We start from the raw sequence: 23,509 nt of genomic DNA, 5'->3' as shown, positions 1-23,509 counted from the left end.
TTATGCCCTTACCTTGGTGTTTCTGTTTTGTGTGCAAATGCCATTTATCACCGTATTGTTGCATTGCAAACAAAACAAAACAAGTTTCAAGCATTTGTATTGCCACACTTGACCTGAAGGCGTTGCAGTTAAGGGTTGTCAATCACCATAAATTGTTCCGGTGCAGAAATGCGCACTGACTCCAGCTACACAGCTTTGCATTGTGCTGTTCATGACCCAGTGCTGGCTAGTGGGTTCTAAGGTTGGTTGAGCATTGGATGCTGTGCCAACCAGAAGTATGATGACACTGCAAAACGTCTCCTCCTGCTACTACTGTTGCCAGTTGCACACTGACTATAGATTTTGCCCTCAAGACAAAATTTTTTAAACGTTTAGGGAACTTTATAAGGCCTTCAAAAGAGATTCCAAGCAGGAATACCGCTCACTCCATCCTGCTTGGGGATTAACAGCCCAATCCGGAGTTGCCTGGTTCCCAGAGGAGTAGTGATGCCAAAATGGTTGCTGCTGCATCCAATGCTACCGGTGGCTGGTAAGGGAGCAGGTCCCACAATGGGGTTACTCAAGTCTGCACAAGCTAAATAGCCATAGCGGAGTTGAGAGACCCTGTGTTGGGCCAGCGGAGCCCCACCCCTCAGACCCCACTCCCTCCCACGCCCCGCTTTCTCCCCACCCTCTCTGGAACACCTCCTCCTGTCTCCATTCACCTCTCCACCACCTGGAACTCATCCTTTGCTCTGGGTCGTATGTGGTGGTGGGCCTTTTTCTGGTGCTGGTTCAGCACCGACTGGCACTGAGCTGACCCCGGCATTGAGTGTTGTAGACATGCCTTATGGTACGCTTGCCATACTCGGCGCCAATGGCTGGTTGGGCATAGCTCTGAGGCTGGACTCCTATCCCCACTTTCCTGGGAGTAAGCTCCATTGACTCTAATGGGACTTACTTCTGAGTAGACAGGCATAGGATTGGGCTCTCAGACTTGTAAAGCTAGGTGGGTCTTTGTATTGATGTGCCTGAAATAGAAGGACTTTAAACTGGGCACTGGGAGGGCTGAAGATCTCACTGATTCTTTGGGGGGGGGGTTGTTATTGCAGGCAGACTACAGAGAAAACTCACTTGGTGGAACAGGGCTGGCTCCCCCTTATTTATTTCTTTCATTTTAATTTAACTATTTATAATTATTTATTTTAATTTGCTTGATGATGTCACTTCTGGCCATGACATCACTTCAAATGGGTCCTGGACAGACTGTCATTCTAAAAAGTGGGTCCCAGTGCTAAAAGTTTGAGAACTGCTGCAGTGTGTGTGTGTGTGTGTGTGTGTGTGACTCCACAAGTTTTCAAAATAACTAAAATCAGAATTTGGAGGAATAACATCATCATGTTATATATAAATCAATGCGTAATTTCATGCAGAATGAAATGAAGCAAACCACATTGAAATATCTGTGTTCTATCAAAAGGTACTGCCCAAAAACCAATGGGGGCGGGGCAATGGTACATAACCACGCCCACCATCTGGGGTGTTGCCCCGCCCACTGCATGGGGTGATGCGCAGACCTCCCGCACCAGGTGACGCGAATCCTAGTGACGCCACTGGATCAGGCAGTGCCATATTAGCTGTTTGCACCATGTTGGCCCACATTTCCCAGAACACGCCCCAGATCTAAGCTGGCAGGAGTACCATCTTGGTTCTATGAGGCATGCTAGACTATGCTCCCTGTTAGCCAATTCCCAGCATGCTCTAGAAATCCTTTTGGGCAGCAGCTACAATTACCTACTCCAGGCATCATATAAATCTTCCTTTCCCTCTTTCACCTTCCCCAAATATTTCCCTCTCCCTGTCAAGCAGTTAAGTAAGATGTTGCTCCTTCTCTGCAACCCTACAACTTGATTGCCATTTTTCTAAGTTATACAGTGGTTTAAAGGGATTAGTCTTTTCTCATGTGGGAAGCACTCCAATCCTCTGATCATTTGGGTGGCCCTTTTCTGTAGCTTTCCTAGTTCTGTAACAGCGTTTTTCAGAGGGGATGATCCAAATTATATGGAGTGCCCCAAATGTGCCTACACAATAGCTTTATATTATAATGCTTGATTTATTTGGCGACCTTTTTTAAATAATTCTCAACACTGAGTGCCCCCTTTTCATTGTCCCAGTATACAGAGTTGACATTTTCAGTGAGCAATTTGCTACAACCCCAAGATCTCTGCCTGGGTGGTCATAGCCAGTTTGCCCTGCCTATCTGCTTCTAGCATGCTGCACACCGTCAAAGCCCCTGCATAGTACAGCTGAATTGCAGCGAGAGAAGATCGGGTGGTGTCATACTAAGCTGGGGCAGGGGTGTGAGGTTTGGGGGGGTGCATTACCACACCATCTGAGCCTCCCTACTGCAATCTTTGGGCTGTTTTGGGCTCAGCCGCCACATGGTCTTGCCGGGGATAGTGTTTTGGCTGCTTGGTGGTGAGAGCACACTGGCTGGGCCCAAAGTGGGCGGAAGATTGCTAAAGGGTGACAGGCTTATCGTATTTAAATCAATGTAAGAGACCAGAAGGTTGAGGTCAACATGATTATGTCATTACATCACCCCCAAACTTCTGGAATGCCAAGCTTCTTGTAAGCCCCACAGCCCCAGGTGCGATCCATGGTAGGGACCACCTCTGCTATCCTTGTCCAGTAGTGTCACTGGGGGCTGGCTGGTAGCTCCCACACCTGGCACAAGGACACTGGTGGTTTGCCACTTTGTGTTAGGGCTGAATCCGTTCTGCCAGACCTTATGAGCCGAATTGTTGTCATGCCTGTTCAGGACTCTGCAAGGTATCTGCTGTGTTGTGAAGACATTGGGCAAGCACTCCCCCCCCCCCCGCCTTCATAGAAAGCCAGTACTTTGGGGAGAGAGCTATGCTTTACCCTGGGCTAATTAGTTTGCTTGCATAGTGATTGGAAATCCAACGCACGCACACACACACACCTGGCTAAAGGCATCCTGCCAAAGGATACACCAACGTCTTACAGAGTCCTTTGCATTATATTACAGATGCAGTATACATATTATACCATATTATACCATAGTCTTTCGAGACTGAAGGTTGCCAATACAATAATAGTATACATATTGGTACACATATATGCAAACTGACAGCTCCCAGATGCACAGGAAGTATGGCTCTGGATCCCCCCCTCCGCCACTAGAACTGCATCCTCCAGTTCTGGCAACTGGCCCAGAAGATAACATATTGGTAAGAACAGTAAAATACTGACTGAGTGGCAACCCTGATTTCTCCAACCTTGCCAACTCTCAGACACTGTTGAAAGATATGGGCCTTTGCCCATTAAGCCCTCTCTGGTGCTTTTTATTTAACACAGTTCAAGGCATGGGGGCTTGGCTATATGAACTGCTGCTCATGGGAGAAAGGGCTTTGCAGGATCTCGTTGTGCTGCTCTGCTGAGTGCCCAAGCAGTTAGTTGTCAAAAAGGCCTTCTGGCTACATTTTTATGTGCAAGGTATCTCCCACTTAGAGTAAATGCGAAGGCTCTAGTGATTGCACTCTCTCTTAATTGGTGCCATGTAAAAGCTTTTTCATTTACTGTAAATTTGTTTCACGTATATAAAATGAAGTATGCCATTAAAGCGGGCAAAGTACAGTACCTGGAGACTCAGCACATTTTATTTAGGTTATTATGTGAATATTAAGATGTAATATTGTGTGCTCCTGTCATTCTCCCTGGAAGTTGTTTGATGATGGAGAGGAGAAACAGAAGCCAGGGTGAGCAAATAGATGAGAGGTGCACTGGCAGAATACTATCATGAATTTCTTGGATGGGGACTGAGGCCGGGTAGGGGGGGAGGAAGAAAGATGTGAATTGGCCTGTTTGTTTAAATTAGGACACGTTTATACCACCAGCAGATTCACAGTAAAAGTATTTGCTGACTGTACTGCTTCAGACTGCAAGCATATATTTGAGGGGAATATCTGCACATTTTAGTGCCAGGAAGGTGTAGTGGTTTGGGAGTTGGACTTACACCTGGAAGATCCAGGTTCAAATCCCTGCTCAGCCACGAAGCTTCCTGGGTAACCTTGGGCCTGTTACTATCTCTCAGCCCTCTCCAACCTCACAGGGTTGTTGTAAGGACAAACGGAGGGGAGGAACTCTATACATCACCCTGAGCTCCTTGGAGGAAGGGTTCTACAAATGTGAAAAATAAATATAAATATTGTTTCTTTCACAAATAAAGTCATCCTCCATGTGGAAAAAAACAACACAGCAAAGAAAAAACTAGGGGGAAGTTTCTCCTGGGTATGTTATTTTTTGGTGTACATGGAGATTATTTTTTTTTTGAGGGGGGAGGGGACCAATTACACATGCACTTTTCAACCTGCAGCATGATGTGGCATACTCCAAAAACAGCTTCTCCAATCAACAGATAATTTTTTCCCCCCAGGCATTTCTATACCACCTTTCTTGGTCGTCAGATTTCTCCTCAGACTTTAATTCAAGGTGGTTTGCATAGGCAGCCCGTTCTAAATCCCCGTGGGGATTTTTACAATTGAAGAAGGTTCTGTCTTTCAAGAACCACACATTTCAGATGGATCCTTTATGGTCTGTTATCACTATCTGGCCTTCAGATTCCTCCCACGCAGGCTGACAAGCAGCTCCTTCCTCTCTCCAAGAGCAGGTGGAATAACTCGGCTCAGCTTGTCAGCTGCTTCAAGGTCTTGCCATTCACTGTGTTGGTGGCCTCGAACTGGTGACCTTCAGATGTTATCTTCAGGCAAACGGAGGCTCAACCCTCTAGACCAGACCTCCTGCCCTTTTAGGGCATAAAACTGTTCTTGTGTGACCCAAGGGTGCCACCTAGGTAGCATGGCATGTCTTGTCATCTGACATGGCCACCCTGGCTTAGGCAACCATGGAGTCACAGTTTTAGCTGCACTGGGCTCTGTAAAGCCTCAGCCTCAAGGCTTGTTCTAAGCCTCCTGTCACCTAATGAGAAGACCCTGTCAGATGGGGCTCATACCCACCACCCATCTTCACAGTGGCCACTGATTTGGGAACCTGAGTGTTGTCCTGCTCGTTTGCTTCTTGATCATGTACCCGCTAGTGGCTACTCCTGGAAAGTTTCATATGGGATCACTTGCTTCTGGTCCACATCTGGTTAACAACTTGTTTCCTGTCTTTGGGACTCGAATTTGACTATCATTTGGGATCCCAAATTCCAGCATATCCTGACAATGCCGAAGAAGCTATTTTTTCCCCATGGAAAAACGATTCATCCTGCAGTGAGGGGATAACGTTTGTTATGAAGCCTATATATTCAGTTCTCCTTCTGAAGCCTCCCTGTAATCAGAAAGCAGCCCATGCAGAGCAGTTTAGGCAGAGCAGTTTAGGCCTCCGAAATTATATTAGGCATAAGACCAGCTATTAGACAGAACCATAGAGTAAAGTTTGCTAAGTAAGGGTTGTGTGGCCACGGAGATGCGTTGCTTTGGAACTTGGGTCAAAAGCTAATTTTAGTAGCCTCCATGCTTTTCCTTATAGCACTGAAGCAGTATATCAAACAAGCTGTTTTGCTTCATGATTGCAACTGTTACAAGCTTCATTTTCATCATTCCTGAAATGCCTGCCCTTCATCCCAGCATGAAATGGAGACTTATGCCACATCTCTGGTGTATTACTCAAGAAATTATCCTTTCCTCTGCACTGTGGAGGTTGATTTGCTTTAGCCAACTGAATGGTCAAGAAAATGGAAACTGGGATGACGCGATTGTGTTACTCTAAATAGGTGCCCCAGGCAAGCTGTCACATGGTGTGCAGGTTCCAGGGGGTGTTAATGTCTCCTTAAGATGCAAGCCTCCGATGGGAGAAAAGAACCACATGGCTAAAGTAACTACATTGTAGAAATTCTTACCTAGTTTGAAGAAAGATGCCAAAAAAAATCAATGAGCCCCATAGCAGCCTAAACGCTTTGTTAGCCTTTTACTACGATGTTATACATTACATGCAAATAATGGCACAGGTTTAACACCACTACGTGCACCAAGACATTCCTTTAGATCCGTATTCTATATTTTTTAGCGATTCTGAACAGCAACATTTTTCTTTTTAGCATGAAGTTGCTCAAGGTTCACTGGAGACTTTTAAATTGCTGCTTTCACAGAAATAACAATGTAACATGACATTATGATGTATAGCACCTTCCGATGGGTTTGAACCAGTCCAAGAGCCAGCTGCTCGTGCCTTTGGGAATGAAGCAGTCCCCAGGGCACTATTGTCCAATTGTCCTTCTAACTGCATCCTGTTTAATTAGTTGCAATTAATTTCAAGCAACAGCCTCCTGGAACATCATGCCAGGAAGCACAGCAGGGAATGCTGCATATTCAAAGTTATGAGGGACTGGGAGTCCCTGTTAAAAGATAGAAGTGAGTCCAGTGAAAGTGGTTTGATTTAAGCAGTCTGGGGGTGAACATCCCAAACATGATTGAGAGCCCAAGCCTATCCAAATTTCCAGCAGCAGTGCAGCAGCAATGCAGCCCTGAGGTAAGGGAACAAATATTTCCATACCTTGAGGAGGCCTCTGTGACTGCCCCACCACCACAGGATGCAGCATATGCCCCACTGGCACTGCTGCACCAGCACCGGAAAGTTGGATAGGATTGGGCTCCAAGGCGGCAATCCTATGCCTAAACTCTGAATATCAACTCTGTCAAACGAATGGTGGCTCCAGAGACCACTGTGTGTTGGTTCACTTCAAACAACCTGGGTCTGCCTGATTCCCATCATAAGGCAAAGGCTCATTGGAATGATGGGACATCATGATTTGAATCTAAAAACAGCAAGATAAGGAAACCCAGCTTATCTGCAACTTGCTGCGTGCAGACACTAAGGAGGAAGATGCTGTTGTGAACCAGGGTCACTGCATTTGACGGTGGCAAAGAAAAATGAAGAGCAGTTGTAGGGCTGGCCCAAGAACTGATGCCTGAGGTGGAGTGCCAAATGCTGCCCCCTCCCACCCAAAGATGTGCCAGCCTCTGTTCCATCCACTTGCAGTGGAGACTAGTAGGTGCCCAGAGATGGGCACCCCCACCAATTTGTTGCCAGAGGTGATTCCTTCAGTTGACCTCACAGATAGGCTGGCCCTAGGGAGATGTTCCCTCTACAACTTCCCTGTACAGTTCTGTCATGTGTTTCCCTTGACGAATTTCTCCTCATTTTCTTTGGCCTTCACATCAGTTTGAGAATTCTTTCCCGCCCCCTACCTGGCTCTCACTCAGATATGAACAGGTGATAATGTTCTTGTTTCTAGGAAGAGTGAAATTTGCAACACATTGCAAGAGGGGTGCTCTAAGTACTAGCCAAGTAGTCAAGGAGCTAGGATAGTGGAAGAGAGAGAGAGAGAAAAAGCAAGAGAGGAAAAGACCTCCATGGAAAGTAATGGTTTGTTTCCTCTTTAAGTTCCTGGGATCAGCCAAAGCTTCAGATCCCTTCTGATACATGCTTCCTTGGTCATTCTCTCCTTGACATGTCACTCCCTAGCCCCCCTGGGGTGGTTCATGGACTGTGTACTTTGTTTGAGCAATGTGGGATACCACCAAATTAGTGTTTGGGGGTCAAACTAGGTGCGAGGAGGGGAGTCACATTTATTTGTGTGTCTACCCCATTCACCAACAAAACAGGGGGTTAATCTGAACAGCGAGAACTTGTGATTTAAGCAGCAATAACCTTTTAGGTCTGCAATGATTCTTAGCTTACCCTAGGGGAGTCCTGCAGGAACTTTACATTCTGATGCCTGCCCTAGGATACAAGTGTCTAGTTCTGGCGCTCTGTGTTCCCTGTAAAATTACGTCTGCTAGTATGACTTCTTCATTCAGTAGGCTTGGCTTGAATTACAGCATCAACAAATCCACTATTTACTCTTGAGAGTTCCTTGTTAGCAAACAGTATAATTAAAGACGGACGGAGCCTTTCATTAAAACTTGCTTGCTTTCATGTTCTGTAGCTTTCAACAGCATTTCTTTTTCAGCTGAAAATGTCCAGCCTTAGTATTGATTTGAAAAACTGTGCTTATTTTCATAATGCTCAGCAGCAGGGGGGGAGGGGGAGAATATGATTGGTCGTACATAAAAACGAAAGGCTGGAGACGGATGGTGGGTTGTGATCCCAAGTGAGCTGAAGATGGTATGATAGAGGCATCATTGCCTGGGTGTGTATGTTTATCCCACTGTGGTCAATAGCAAGCTGGTTTTGCCAGGTTTTGTACTGTTTGTGATAGCTTCAGAGCCTATTTGACAGGATCGGGCAGTGGAACAAGAAAAATGAGGAGGTGCCCTTCAGACCATGATACCTCTATTGTGCCATTTTAGGCTGCAGTGAAAACCACTGTCTGTCTCTGGCCTAAGGAGCAAGCATACAAAAAGTCAGATCCCGTCATTATTATAATTTCATTTTGTGGTGGCAAAAGCTTGCCATGTTTCTAATGGACTTTCCCCCAACCCTGTTTCTTCTCTTTCAATAGAACTACTTAACACTGCTCCCTGCCAGACTTGCACCTTTAACTCCATCTCTGCAGCAGTACCAGGCATTTTAGTCTGCTGCAAAACAAACAAAAAACTATTCAGTGGGAATAGTCTTTTATGCAGACTCCACTGAAATAAATGGGATGTAACTTGTGCTGGAGAATTTGCCTGCTGGAGTGTCCATGAAGAGAAGATTACAAATATACTAGTAAACTGGAGTGTTTAAGAGGCCTTACTTTAGACATTGCATTACAATGTGTGTGTGTTTTCCATTTTTCCTGTACCCCTCGAACACAAGTCAAGCCAAGGTCTGAGCTTGAAATGGTGATTTCTGCTCCTGAACGTGCACACCAATTTTCATCCTAACATCTCACAGTTCAAGGAAGAGATGGTGTTGCAATATATAGTATATCACCCCCTTCCTTGCACATGGGTGCAAAAATCAAGCTGGTGTTCAAACATGACACTTGGAATGGTGCGCTGGACATGCACAGATGTGGATTCTATTGTCTCAGCGTCCAAAGGATATACCAGGTTTCAAACCAACAAGTGTACAAACGAACCGAGAGGACCAATCTAGCAGGTTAAACCAAAGGCCTCGGTTCACTGGCCCAAAAACCAGAGTCCAGATAAGAATGTGAGAACATCAACAACTGAAGCAGCCTTCCATATTCGGTCATCCAAAATAAACACTAGTGGTAAGAGGCAAGACTGTATAACATGTCACTCTTTTCTAAATCATGGATGAGGGTGAAGAAATATTTGTTTGTGTTGCTTAAATAAAGAAATGGGAGATAATAATTTGACCCTTGAGGCTGGCCCATAAGTCATTGTTTCCAAGAGGGTTTGTTTTTATTTTTATTTTATTATACTGGGACCATAAATGGCGATCTTCTCTTCACACAGTGTGACAGTAGTTTAATTCCTGATGCTATGAATCAGGGCTGGAGCTGGGTGGATGACAGAGAGTTAGTGATTTACAATAGACTAGGCACACTGTAAAAACCTATGGCAAGGGGTTATGAGTTATCAAGATGTGCTGAGCTGGCATCTGTGGTCAGCAATATTCACGGCGGGGAAGCTCTCTTGTCGTGGCTGCCCAGTGTTCCATTACCGCCTGTGAGTATCTGAGTGAGAGCCAGCAAAGGACAGGCAGGGGGTGGTGGAAGAGTTCTCAAAATGTTGTGAAGGCTGAAGAAATGGAGGGGGAAATTCGTGAGAGAAGCAAATGGCAAAACAGTTATGTTGTCAAGACCTGCCGCAGCTCATAAATCTAAAATGGCTGCTTGGAATCAAGCTGTATGTTCAAGAATATTAAGGAAGCTGTTTGGAGAATAGTGGCCAAAAAATCAAAACTCTTCCATAAGGATAGGGTGGATTTCTATCTCATCTGGGCCAGGGCCACAGGTTCTGACAGGGGTGAAAGCTTTCTGGAGTGTTCCAGGTTTGTTCCAGAAATAGCATGAAAAGTGGGTGGTCCCAGAGACATGTGAGACCTTACCTCACTTACCCAGAGATATCGGGCATGTGAAGGGTGTGCCTATATCAGTGCTCTCTGGCTGTGCAGAACACCCAACAGTATAGGAGGAACCCCTTGGACACACCTGGGCTAGGCCATGCTAGGCCTTCCCCGTTATACTCTTCCAGCATACCCAAAGTGGGTTGAAAAAGCCATTCTGATTGTTGCAGACTACTGCAGAGTGGAATCTAATCATTCCATTCTCTGCCCAAGCTTTTTGGAATAGAGCTAAGCAATTCTGCTCATCCTTACCCTTCTGTTTTTGTTTCTGCAAGAGCACGAAGTAGAAATCAATATAATATAAAAGAGCCCATTACTAGAGTTGCAAAGCCATGCATAATTGTCAAGAATCTGGAATCCTGCCCTTTAAAAGCCCCAAATTCTGAAGTCTAAAAACCCAAAAGCAATTGGAATAAATGATGGGTTGCATCCTTAGAAAGTTAGTCATGACCAAATCCCTTTGAAATTAATAGGACTTAAGCAAGTCACAGCTATCTTGTCTCACTGATATCAGTGGTAATCAGTCATGACTAACGTTCTTAGGATACAAGCTTTTAAGTCCTGTTTCTTTCAGCAGGAAGGATTTAAATAGGTGTGTAATGAGTCCTTTAATTGAAATTGATGGAACTGAAAGAATTTTGCCCAGAAGATTAGAAAATTCATCACTGCCTATTGCAATCAAGGCTGCAATCCTATTAGTGCCTACTTAGGAGTAAACCCTATTGAACGGGCAACCCAATCCTAACTTGTGCTGGAACAGGCAGGCCAGTGCGCCTGCGCTGTATCCAGTGAAAGTTTGAGGCTGTCTGGGACTCAGCCAGGGGAAAGGGGAAACTTCCTCTTACCCCAGGAGAGCCACAGTGGCCCCAATGGGTCTACTTGGATCTGCGCTGCAGAATGGAGCAGCCTGGAGCCGCTCCGTGCTGCCCGGGGAACAGGGCTAGGATCCAGCATAACTGCTGGGTCCTGGCCCAGCCTCCAGCTCCCCGACCACCCCTGGGCTCTAAGTGTGTATGCATGATGTGTATGCCCAGCCTCCTGATTTTAGAAATGGGTTATGTCAGAATGCCAGATGCAAGGGAGGGCACCAGGATGCAGGTCTCTTGTTATCTGGTGTGCTCCCTGGGGCATTTGGTGGGCCGCTGTGAGATACAGGAAGCTGGACTAGATGGGCCTATGGCCTGATCCAGTGGGGCTGTTCTTATGTTCTTATGTTCTTATGATCTGAAAACAAAGAAATGCTGGCTTCTTCAGAAAATACATACACATGTATACATATACAAACATATGTAGATGCAATTGCTGAATCAATCCGTTCTGTTACCCTGCGCATGCCTGATCTCGTCTGATCTCAGAAGCTAAGCAGGGTCAGGCCTAGTTAGTACTTGGATGGGAGACCGCTTGGGAATACTGGGTGCTGTAGGCTTATACCATAGTCTTTCGAGACTGAAGGTTGCCAACCAAGCTCTATGATTAATTAACTTTAACTGATTTCTTTAGTCCAATGATAGTCCTAGTTTTTATTCCTTAATAACATTTATTGATCTTTATTTATTAACCACATCATCTGTTTGCTAGTTGAAGCGAAAGAATGCATGACACTCAGTTGCATATAATGTAGTCCTGAGGTCTTCTTGGGTGACAACATATAGCCAGAGATGCTGTAGTCTGCAGAAGACTACAGGTGGTGATGGTGGGGCCTTCTTAATCCTTTCCCCTCCAGCAATTTCGAATTAAAAAATCACTGCAAACTGTCTTTTCTTTCATAGGGGGAAATATATATTTATAGAAAGCCTTCTTTACATAGGCAGGCTAGTCATAAACCACTAGTTTTTTTCAAATCGGGTTTTCACAAGTATTGTTCTGTGAGGGAAACTCATAGAACTCTCAGTTTCACCAGATGTTTCCATCCAAGTGTAGCCATTGTCCTGGCTATGCTCTGCACTGTCTGAGAGGTTATGGCACTCAGACATATGGTTATGGTTATGGTGGAACACTAGTTTTGCCCGTGGGGTGGAACTAGGATTGGGCTGTTTGTTAGTTGTGTTTAGGTTTTATGGTTGTAGTCCATATTTTGTTTTAAATTTTTTTATTGCACTAACACTAAAAACTTGAATGGACATGTCATTCCATGCATCCGAGTGACACTCAAGGTTGCACTTGGGTAAGTCCGCTGTGGGCAGGCCTTTCACAACTGGGGATGACCACTAAGCATGCCTCATTTTCTGCCCTCTAATGTGTGCACAGGTAATTTCATTTGGAGTGTGTTCTTGGGGGACTGTAAAGGACATTAGGGTTGAGGTATGGCCCAGTCGTGACCACTGGTTGTGCTGGTGGAAAAGATAGTGTGCGCTGTCACATAAGCACCATAAAGCACTTCGTGACAGCACAAGGGCCTACCATGCCAGTGGGAAGGCCAGAGCCTTCCAGTGCATGTTGGTGGCCACAGGGATATCCACTACAGCAGGGGCAGGGGGAGGAACAGGGCAGGGGGAGGGCTGCGATGGGTGGGTGTGGGTGAATTGGGCCCGGGAGAGGGGTGGGATTGGTGGCATTGGCACACACCATATCCTATCCCTCTTTCTGAGTCTGATCCCCCAACCTGAATCAATGTGGATTTGTGCCAACTCTATAGCTGCACCAAGTGTGAATTGACCATTGTGGCTGCTGGTGCTTACCCCAAGGCAAGCAGGCAAATGCCCCCTTACTCTGAGGAGACCTCCAGCAGCTAAATTCCCCTATGGGATGTAGCATAGCCAACACGGTCGCCACTGCATTGCCTTGTGGGAATTTGCCCTGGATTGGGCTGACGCTCACTAAAATCTGTAGTGGGCCTAAAGCACTTGGAGTTTTCCAGATTATTGTTTTTTAGCCCATTTCTGCCTGGCCCACAGGTATACACATTTGGTCCCTGTTGCATATACACAAAGGGCAGAAGAAATGACTTAAGAAGAAAGGAGAAAATATAAAAATGTATCAATTGCCTTTCTGGATGAGATTGAGGCCTATCAAGTCTGACAGGCGCAGCTGATAAGCAGGACATGAAGGTAATGGTTGTGAACATGATGGGGTGCAGTTCAGGTTTCTTGGCTTAAAACTGTTGTTCAGGCTTCAACCAAAGGGGAGGAGGTCAAGCAGCACCCACCTTTTTTTCTCCTGATTCCTGGCTCAGCAGGCTTCCAAGCACCCTGTTTGCTGACCTCCAAGACAATTCTCCCTTCCTGGCTGCTGCTAGCCTTTAAGTGCTGCCTCCCAGTTCCTGCTTCCCTTGAGCTTCCTCATGACATACCATCCTTTGTGAGGTCAGAAGATGCCATAGCCTGGCAACACAGCTGGCATTTCCATCCCATGTTCATCCCTAGATTTATCAAATCCTTTTTCAAAGCCTTCTAAGCTGGTAGCCATTACTTCACCCAATTGGGCCTTGCTGGAATGCTTGTTCTGGCAGCATAAGGCCCTTTATGGGTGTCGTAAAAGGTAACAAACCATTTGCTGCAAGTAGTGAGCTGGGTCTACGTGGCAGCAAACCGGGGGTACCTGCCATGGTGGTAGTGCAGGGGATTGGAGGGAGGTGGGGAAAGGGGCAGAACAGAGCAGGGACGGGGAGGAATGGGGTCATGAGGGGGGTGGATTGGGTCTGGAGAATGGAGTGATATCAGTGGCAGTGGTGCATGATACAGGCCATGAAAGCCATTATGCCATGCTCATAAACAGACACATTATAGTTTATATGTTTAGCAGTTTAATAGAGAAAATGTCCAAATGTTTACTCATGTTAATGAACCAAATGTTAATGGGCGTTTATAGCTAAATTAGTTATTTGTTTCTATGTCCAAGAAATAGGAAAATATTATGTTTAGCAATGTTTGGAAAAAAGAAAGCATTTTTGGTCTCTGAAGCTGCAAGCCAGTAGACAGGTTGTAAATTAAAGAATGTTTCTTAAGAACTGTCAAGAACAAGATAAAGTATAAGCTTCAAAGCACTGTCTGTAAAAGAAGCTGGAATTTCCAGCTGTCAAGTTTAATTGGTAAAATGATAAATGAAGCTAGGCTGAACAGACTAGTTTCATTTAGAAATACACTCCCAAGCTTGAATGTCAGAACAACTGAACAGAGAATCAAAAGAGGATTTTTGCATTCAGGCTTTCTTAAACCAGAGAAGAAGAAGGCATTTGGATTCTTAGAACATAAATCAGATAGGCTTTCCTTTTTGAACCAAATACAGTTTGATAAACACTGGGAAGGGCTGTTGAGACCAGAGTTTCATGTCAAAAGACCACAAAGTTAGCATGTAAGCCAAATAATGCTTCAATATTTTAATAGTTATTGCTTAGAAGTGTAAATTAATGTTAGTAGCTTCAGAAGTGAATTTTAGCTGTTAAAATAGTTTGATTAAAGCATAAAATACACAGAATAAGTGGAAGCCATTAAATTAAAAGCCACAAAAGTGATTCAGAATGCAACCTTGAAAAGGCAAATGCCTGGCTAAAGTTAATTAGGAGTTTGACAAGGAGAATCTAGAGAAGTTACAGCTTACAGATAAGACCCTTATCTAGGCAAGGACATTCCTAACTCTGTATGTCCCGCCTGTCACTTTTAAGGAGAACCAGAGAATTACAATTCAAAGAGAGATTAAACTACAATCAGATTTACAATATACAGGGAGTAGTCAGGATACACTTGCACCATTAATTAGGAAAAACATATCTCTTGGCAACATAAATCAGAGTATGAAGCTAAGAAACCACCCAATTAGGAACATTTTAATGAGAAAGTCTTAGTAATGCAACTTCTTATCCTGTTTGATAAATGGAAGCAGCTGGACAGGAACAAAATAATAAAGTTGTCTATGAGGAAGCCCCTAATTAGCAAAACATTCCTGAGAATCTCTGTCAGAGCTGCTAAGCTGACAGAGAAAGCTGGATTTAATTAAAATAAAGAGAAAAGTCTCTTAAAATCTTATTTACAATAAGAAATTAGTTTGTCTTGTATTATAATTATGCCACTATGCATCACAATAGCACAGTCACATAAAGGGAATTAAAGGAATAACATTAGCTCTGTCAGAAATAAGCATAAAACAAACCAAAGCCAATAAATGAGTAAACAGTGCCACCTAGTGGTTTTTGAAATATGTAAGTTTTCTCCTTTTTTGGAATTTATAACTTGAAACTAGCCAATCAAATGCTTGTAAAGTTATCTGTGGCCAATCCTGAGAAGGCCTCTATCTCTGATGTCACACATCAGCCAAAGAAATGTAAGACTCCTCAAACAAAGGAGCCAGAATCCAATATAAGGGAAAGACTCACACTGGAAAATTGCGCTCTCTCTGAGGGCTTTGAGAGTTCCCACATGGCTCTCATTGCTCTCTTCATTTGGACAGGAGTCCCTGAGAAGCCTGTTGCTGGCAACAAAATAAAGCTTGCAGACGATCACCACTCTTGCCTACTGAGTTTGCTTTTGAACTTTGCTGCTGACCTTGCAATAGTGCACACTGATATCCAAACCCCCTTCCCAGCCTCAATTCCCCTACCCAGTCCATGTGGACTTGCACCAGCTATAGAGCTGGCACAGGTCTGAGTAGACTCAGCAGACCGGCATGGGCTTACCCTGCAGCAAGGGAACAAATGTTCCTTTACCCTGAGGAGCCGCCAGAGATTGAAACTCTCCCACAGAGTTTAGCGGGCACCACACTGGTGCCACTGCATCACAATGCAGGGAGTTAAGTAGGATTGGGCGGTCTGTCTTTCCCTTCTGGGAAACGTCCTGCTTCCCTTGAGATAGGAAACACTGTTCTCGTTCTCTTAAGTGTGATTCTCTTAAGTCTCTCCCTGTCCAGTTAGCACTTGCCCCACTTCTGAGTCCACCAGGCTCCCGTACATGGGCATAATATTTAACTGGAGGATTTGTACCTAACATTCAGTGTGTGTATGCCCCAAATGGGTGATCGTTTCCAGGATTTTATCTGGATTATTTGCTATACTATTGAGACCTATGCAAAATAGATTTTCCATTGTACACCTTTTTTGAATGTGGCCTTGGAAGCAGGAGAGATGAACTAGGTGAGTGAGGAGACAGGATTGTGCTCCCCCACCATGTATGCAAGAAAGTACTGTCTAAACTTGGCCTTTATATTGGGAATACAGAATCCCCACAGTTTACATAGTTTCACCAGGTTTCAGTCTACAGACTGACTCCAGTATTCTGTGCTGCCTTTATTCTTACAGGGATAGTCTCGATGACTGTAATGTCTTTTGAAGGGACAAATTGGCGAGCACAACTATTAGCTGGGTGACATCAAAGAACATTAATCTTTTGTTCTATAGCAAGGCCAATACCACATTAGTGCATTTCACCCAGTCATTATTAAGCCTGTAGCCCTAGGGTGTAATAAATGTTTTATGGCATGCAAACCAAGGTAATGGAATGCAAATTCCATAATATATCCTTACATTTATTTGCTGAGGGAGTAAATGATGATGTATTCTCTCCAAGAAGAAGGTCCAAATGACGGAACTAGTTGAGAAATTTGGAATCAGGCTTGGAAGCAGGCCATCCCTGTTGAAGAATGCTTATGTACAGCAGGGAAAAAATAATAAAGGCTCAGATCTTGCACATCAGTAGGCTGCTTACTTCCCATTGACTTCACTACCAAGCAGCTCAGCACTGTGCAGGTTGCAGGTTACATTTTAGGAAACCATCTATGTGCTTAAATGCATCTGTTCCTATCTCAGTCTATAATGTAAAGTTTATGCCTATAATATGTTCGTGTGTGTGTGTGTGTGTGTGTGTGTGTGTGTGTGTGTGTGTGTGTGTGTGAGAGAGAGAGAGAGAGAGAGAGAGAGAGAGAGAGAGAGAGAGAGAGAGAGAGTGTACAGGAACCCTACATTTTAATTTCTAATTACATTTCCTCCTCTCATTTGTTCTATAATATATGACAAGCATTAGTGGTATGCAGAATTTTAATACAAGCTAAGCAAGGAATTTCTGCACCAAAACTTTTTATAATGCCCCTTTGTAATACCCTAAAGGACAATCAAATTACACTGTATTTTGCATCATTTCTTATTCAGATGTGGGGCTCAGACTATTGTCTGAGCACTAAGTGGCAGAGTATGCCACAGACAGACAGAATGGGTTTCATTGTGACATTCCAATGTTCAATAGAAATGCTGTGTTACATTTTGATGTACATCTTTTGTGTCAATTTTGAAAATGTGTGTGGAGGCTGAGCTGGTTTTTGAACTTGATACATAGTACTGTGTCCTGAACATACACACATTTCAATTTTCACTTTTCCAGGCAGATATCACATTATAGATTTAGCCACTGACTCCTCCAAATGCATGTGGGATAGTGATGGTGGTTAGGGTTCCAGGTCAAATTTACCCAGACCCGAGATTTTCAAGGTGGGACCTGGTGGTGCCACAAGATTGCCAGACCTTGAAAAATGGGGGGGGGGGGGAGAGAAGTTTGGTACTGGGGCAGGGCTGAGAGGTAAAGGGGCAGAGTCCAGACGGCCCCCCAAATAACCTGAGATTAACCTGTGCCACCAGTGAGAACAAAGCAAACAGCTGCAATAGGGTCACTTTTAACAAACTGGCAATCCTAGGTTGGCAGGTGGAATTTGAACCTTCAGTGCAGAATTGTGTCCTGAACATGACTGCAAAATTGCATTCTGGTATCTCAAAGGTTAGACTAAAGTGCTGGTTCCCAAACTTTTTCAACTGGCGGCTCCCTTAACCTACTGGGCCATTGTCTGTTGCTCCCCATTAGGGCTACAATCCTATACATTGTATAGGATGGCAGTTTTTTTTTTTGGTGAGGATTCTGTGGATCCCTTGCTGGTTTCTGTGATCTCTGGGGAACCACTGGACTAAAGTGTCACCTGCCAACATTCTTATGCACAGACAGAATGCCTATCAGGTATGTTAAGCTTCACTTAGCCGCTTATGATGTTACTTCCCCCAACCTAAAATACAGATGTTAAAACCAATCTAGGATATATTTAAATCCTTTGCTTTTGCAAAAGGGTCGGCAACAGATGTTGGCGTTCCAGTGCATTTCAAGGTTGGTTGTGTGGATTAATCTTTGGGACCCAAGTAAGTTATTTTATCGGTCCCTAAGAAATGGTTTCATTTCACCCTTACCTTGTTTCCCGATGATGCTCAGTGGTTTTGATGCGGCTTAATAGAGTTCTATGTTCATTCATTCCTGTACTTCTCAGAGAGAAATGCAGTCGCCAAGAGAACAAATTGTATTATGGTACAGCATCCAAGTCGATCCTTGGGAGTGATAAGTGAGTTCTAAAGCTGCAGGGACAGTCAAAGTTAATAAAGGGGAATGGATGGGCAAAGTTTCTCTGCCGCTCTGGTTGATGAAGCTTTGCCTAGCTTGAATTTCAGTAGGATGCAATAATACAACAAGGCCACAAAGATGTTCACCTGCTGAACTTGTTGTAGCAGAACCCATACCCTGTGCGGCACAGGAATGGTTACCAGGTCAGGGCCTAACATCTCAATACAGCTCCACCCCTCAGGTAGAAGTTACCTGAAGTTATACCATGCTCCAGTGCAGTATCTTCAGTAAGTAGCATCTCTTCTAGACCATTCTCAAGTTGTTAACCCAACTCAAGTTAACTCAAGTAACCAACTCAAGTTGTTAACCAACTCAAGTTGTTTGGTTTCATCCCAGGCCAGGCATTATTTGGTGTCAAAACCAGGATGCCCAACTCCTTCACCCATCAAATTCCAATAGCACAACAATATACATGTGTTCAACCTGGGCCTGAGATACTCAGGGCCCAATCCTATCCAACCTTCCAGCACCGGTACAACCACAATGCAGCCTCAGAAAAAGGGACCAAATGTTCCCATACCTTGAGGAGGCCTCTGTGACTGCTTCCCCACCTCAGGATGCAGTGCATGTTGAATTGGCACAGCTGCACCAGCACTGGAAAACTGAATAGGATTTGGCCCTTAGAGTCCAATCCTATGCATGTCTACTCAGAAGTAAGTCCTATTGTAGTTGATAGAGCTTACTCCCAGGTAAGTATGCATAGGACTGTAGCCTTAGAATGCTTTGCCTGCAAAGATGGAAAAAGGAGAGGCAAGCCTACGAAATGAAATCCTTCCGTACTTGAGCTTTGGCTACCCAACTCCACTGACTAGCTTACCAGATATTGGCATCTGACCTGAAGTTTCAGGGTTTTAATTTCCTTTTCAGGTTCTCTAAGAAAATGAGCAAAATATCTGACAAAGCAGCCAGAAAAAAAGGGGCCAGCTGTTTTCTGAAAGAAAATGATTTTCTGTGAGAGTGACTGAGATGAGGCAGACGCCAATAAAGGCATAATAAATATATATCCAAAGTGCATGAGAAAAAATTTTGCACTAGGGAACAATTAGAAGAAACATGTTGAGACCCCCTTAAAAAAACCATCAGGGGCCACCAGGCTCCATCACCTACCAGCCACCCAACATTGACAGTCCACCCAATATCTAACACTTCCATCAATATCACCTAAAAGCACCAATACTGCTCTGTTGGTAATATGCAAACTAATTTACATTTAACCAGCTAAGTAAAGTAGATGATCAATCAGCTAAAATGATGGAATTCATTTACAGCCCTACTTTAAATGAAAACATGTTTCCTACATGGCTGAGAATTGTTTATACATAGATGTTGAAATTAAGGAACCTAAAATTATTCAGTGGGTGTGTCAGCCAGCAGATTCAATAGAAGCAGCTTGTTCTCAGCCCTGTAGTGAAGAGTTCATGTAATTAAAAACAAGTGTTCCCATTAACATCAGACAAATGTTTGACATCATGGGATTTGATATAAAAAAATGAATACACAGACACCCATATATATGCTATTGTTAAGATCAAGGCCTAACCCCCAAGTTCACTGTAGTTTCTGAATATTAATACTAAGGATTTCGCTAGAAGGACCAAAACTTTATTAACTACAGTGCTAAAAGCTATCATGGAAAAAAAAAATCAATTAACACCTGGCATTTTATTTCAAAATCGAACAATTAAAACAGTCTTTGGCATGATGTCACCACTCACTGTCTAGGTAAAGGATTTACTGAATGTCTGATAGGAGGTGATGGCCTTTGAAGGCAGCTGTTAAAAAGCACTTAAATTTACTGCCCACTTTTAAAAGATTTTAAAAAAATAATTGTTGTAAGACATGATGCTAAGTTGGCAGTTATAAACCCATCCTTCATGTAAATTAATTCATGATGGAATCTACATTGTGCTGAAAGTCAAGACATATATTGGGGGGCGGGGAAGGATTTGATTTTGTTGAAAATTTTTTAAAAAGGGAAGTTTAATTTCCAAATGAATCCAAGTGTCACTTGCTTTAAGGTGCTTCACTTTCATGCGCTTCACATTCACACAGCACTTTTTAATTATATCCATGATTGTTATTTTCAGTGCTTTCCTTGCTCTTAAAGGGTTTTTGGGTGCACATATCAACTCCAAGCTGAATCGAGGAAGTCAGCACTGCCATTTTGTTACCCATGCTTAGTCTGTTTATGGCATTTGTACGCTTTGAGTCTCAGTGACGTATTCTGGCAATTTTCAAAATTTGTCAAACTTTTTACTTTTATTACTGTAATTAATAATTGTAATAATATAAAAGCTTCACAATCTCCTTCAGCCTTTCTTATATAATTGCTTCTTTTAAAATGTAAGAACATAAGAAGAGCCCTGCTGGATCAGGCCAAAGGCTCATCTAGTCCCAGAGAGCACACAAGACAAGAGGCACAACCTGTGTCCTGGTGCCCTCCCCTCCATCTGGCAATAGAGGCAGCTTGCCTCTAAAACCAAGAGCTTGCACATACCTACTATGACTTGTAACCTGTAATGAACTTCTCCTCCAGAAATTTGTCCAATCCCCTCTTAAAGGCATCCAGGCAAGATGCCATCACTGCTTCTTGTGGCAAAGAGTTCCACAAACTAATTACATGCTGGGTAAAGAAATATTTTCTTCTGTCTGTGCTAACTCTCCCAATACTCAGCTTTGTGGATGTCCCCTGGTTCTGGTGTTATGCGAGAGGGAAAAGAGCGTCTCTCTATCCATGTTTATTCGTCAGTCGCCATAAGCAAAGGACAAAAATATTTTAAGGTTAGCAATACCATACTGCAGCACAGGGATGGGAACTCGAGTTAGATGACTCAAGTTTGAGTTGCAAAACACATTTTTTGCTGACTCATGCAGGCTGAAGTCACCAATGTCAATGACTCAGGCACTGAGTTGAGTGTGAGGCCACTGACTCAGCACTTGGTCCCCATGCAAACAGACTTGAATCTGTCTGTGCCTTGCTTATGTTTTTTGCAGCATAAAAGACATCGTGGAGCCATCATTCAGACCAGGCAGGCAGCAGGGAAGTTCCAGCCAAGAGGCAGAGAAGGGTTAATTTTGCTTTTTAATCGAGCAGGAGGGAGGAGCTGGGAACGGTCTCTCTTTTCCATCTCTGAAGAAACTGATGATCATTGGACAAAGTATGGGCAAAGTATTGGACAAAGATTTGTTTCTTTGGATGAAGGAGGAGGCCAAGGGGGCTCTTACCTTAGAATTGGCTGGACAACCAGGAAAGGGGGGGGGAAGGGAAGTGGGGAAACTGGGGGGGACAGTTATAGCAATCATGCTTTTCAACTGCATGGTTCCATTGGGCTCACTTGGAAGGAGGAAGCCTCACTGAACAACTGGTGCAAATGGGACTACTTCTGAGTACAGCTGCAAAGGATTGGGTCATACTGGTAAGCCTCCCAGCTGCTGTGTGTGACCCTCCTCCCTCTTGCCACTTCTGTCCCCACTCTCACACAGTCCATCCCATCCCCTCCTGCCTTGTTTACCCCCACACACAACCCCTGCAGCAGCTCTGTTTTTTTCTGCAGAGCCGCAGCTGGCTTTTCAAAGGGAAAGACTTGTGACTCAAGTCTTTTTGAGTTGCCAAAACGCTCTGGGCAATTTGGAAAGTTCACCATTGGGACTCATTTTTGAGTCAAGTCACAGAGGGCAGAGACTTGCAACTTGACTCAAGTCAGGCCATGCTTGACTTACCCATCCCTGCTCCAGCAGTTTTGTAATTATTATTTTTACTTTTGCATCATTTTTGTTAGGTCCAGCATTATTGTGCACTTCATAAATGATAGTGTAAATAAGTTTTTAGGCTTTTATATGCACTGGCAAGCAAAAAAAAAAAAAAAGGCTGTGATTCACTTTAAGGCGATATTCGCTTTATTGCAGCAGCCTGGAACCTAATCCGCAAAGTATGCCTGTATTCAGCTCATGTTTGGTGGGAAGGAGAAAACCTTGAAGAAAAGTTTGTATTCTGTCTCATTGTCATGGTCTTGGTACGTATACCAAAAAGTCAGAGGTCACGAAACCAGTTTGGAAAGAGAATGGAAAATGCACAGGAATTATTGTGGAATTGCAGAGTGGAATATTGTGGTTTACAGAGTGGGGACATAATGGATGAAGGAAGAGAAAGGAAAAGATTATTGGAGAGAAAAGGGTTAGAACCTCCCTCTTCTCAGCTAATAGTGCCTCACTCTTATCTAGTAGTGGTTCTCAAACTTTTTAGCACTGGGACCCACTTTTTAAAAGGACACACTATTGGGACCCACCTAGCTTGATGAGACTATCTGATCTCTCCATCACCCGTGTTTTCATTAGAGGCTCTGCAGGACCCACCAGAAATTGGGTCCTGACTGACAGTTTGAGAAACATTGCAAAAGAATGTTCTTCACACATTGCCAGTCATCTTTCCAACAACAACCTAGAAAGGTAGGTCATTAGTATTGCCCAACCTTACTGCAGTTTGGAAGGAGGCTCAAATTGAAGAGAGAGTGACTTGCTGAAGGCCACCTGCTGAGCTCATGACAAATTTGTCATGTGATTTGCATCAGGACCTTCTGAGCTCAGCTTCTTACCCATTATGCTGTACTAGCCAACTTGTGAAATTTCATGGCCCTTTAACTAGCATGTATGTAAAATGAGATTTTTTTTTTGTTTGCTCTGTCAGCTGTGAAATTTAAATCTAATGACCCTGAAAAATTCCTTTGCTTTATTTGTATTTTCTGCAGGGAGCTACACTTGCAAGCATGGAGTATATTAATCATTACTTCATCAACTCATTCTGGTGACGGCCAGCATTAACCTTTGCTAAGTGATCAGTGGAATGTGCTTGGCCTTCCAAGTGCCAAAGCAATAATCAAAATTACTTTGGGGGTCTTTACTTAGGTTCAGCAAGGAAGATGTTTTTCTTTCTCCTTGTGCACTGGTGATTAGGATGCTGTTTTCTCATTATGCATGCATTAAGGGATGGATGAGTAAAAGGTACACAGGTACATGACTGGCTTGGTTCTGAGCTGGGATCTGCATGGTCAATGCATTTTGCACCTTGCAAACCACTCATGATTGCAAATGGTTGGCAACCTTCAGTCTCGAAAGACTATGGTATA

At 43.9% G+C, this 23,509-nt stretch overlaps 1 pseudogene; it reads left to right on the top strand.

The window, feature by feature from the left end:
• Window positions 1-11,336: 11,336 nt before the first annotated feature.
• LOC136646131 (5S ribosomal RNA) lies at window positions 11,337-11,455 on the top strand (annotated as a pseudogene).
• The last annotated feature ends 12,054 nt before the right edge of the window (window positions 11,456-23,509 follow it).

This window comes from Tiliqua scincoides, chromosome 3, assembly GCF_035046505.1.
Source record: "Tiliqua scincoides isolate rTilSci1 chromosome 3, rTilSci1.hap2, whole genome shotgun sequence".
NCBI classification, from domain to species: domain Eukaryota; kingdom Metazoa; phylum Chordata; class Lepidosauria; order Squamata; family Scincidae; genus Tiliqua; species Tiliqua scincoides.
Note: the sequence above shows the minus strand (reverse complement) of the source record. Positions and strands in the feature narration are given on the sequence as shown.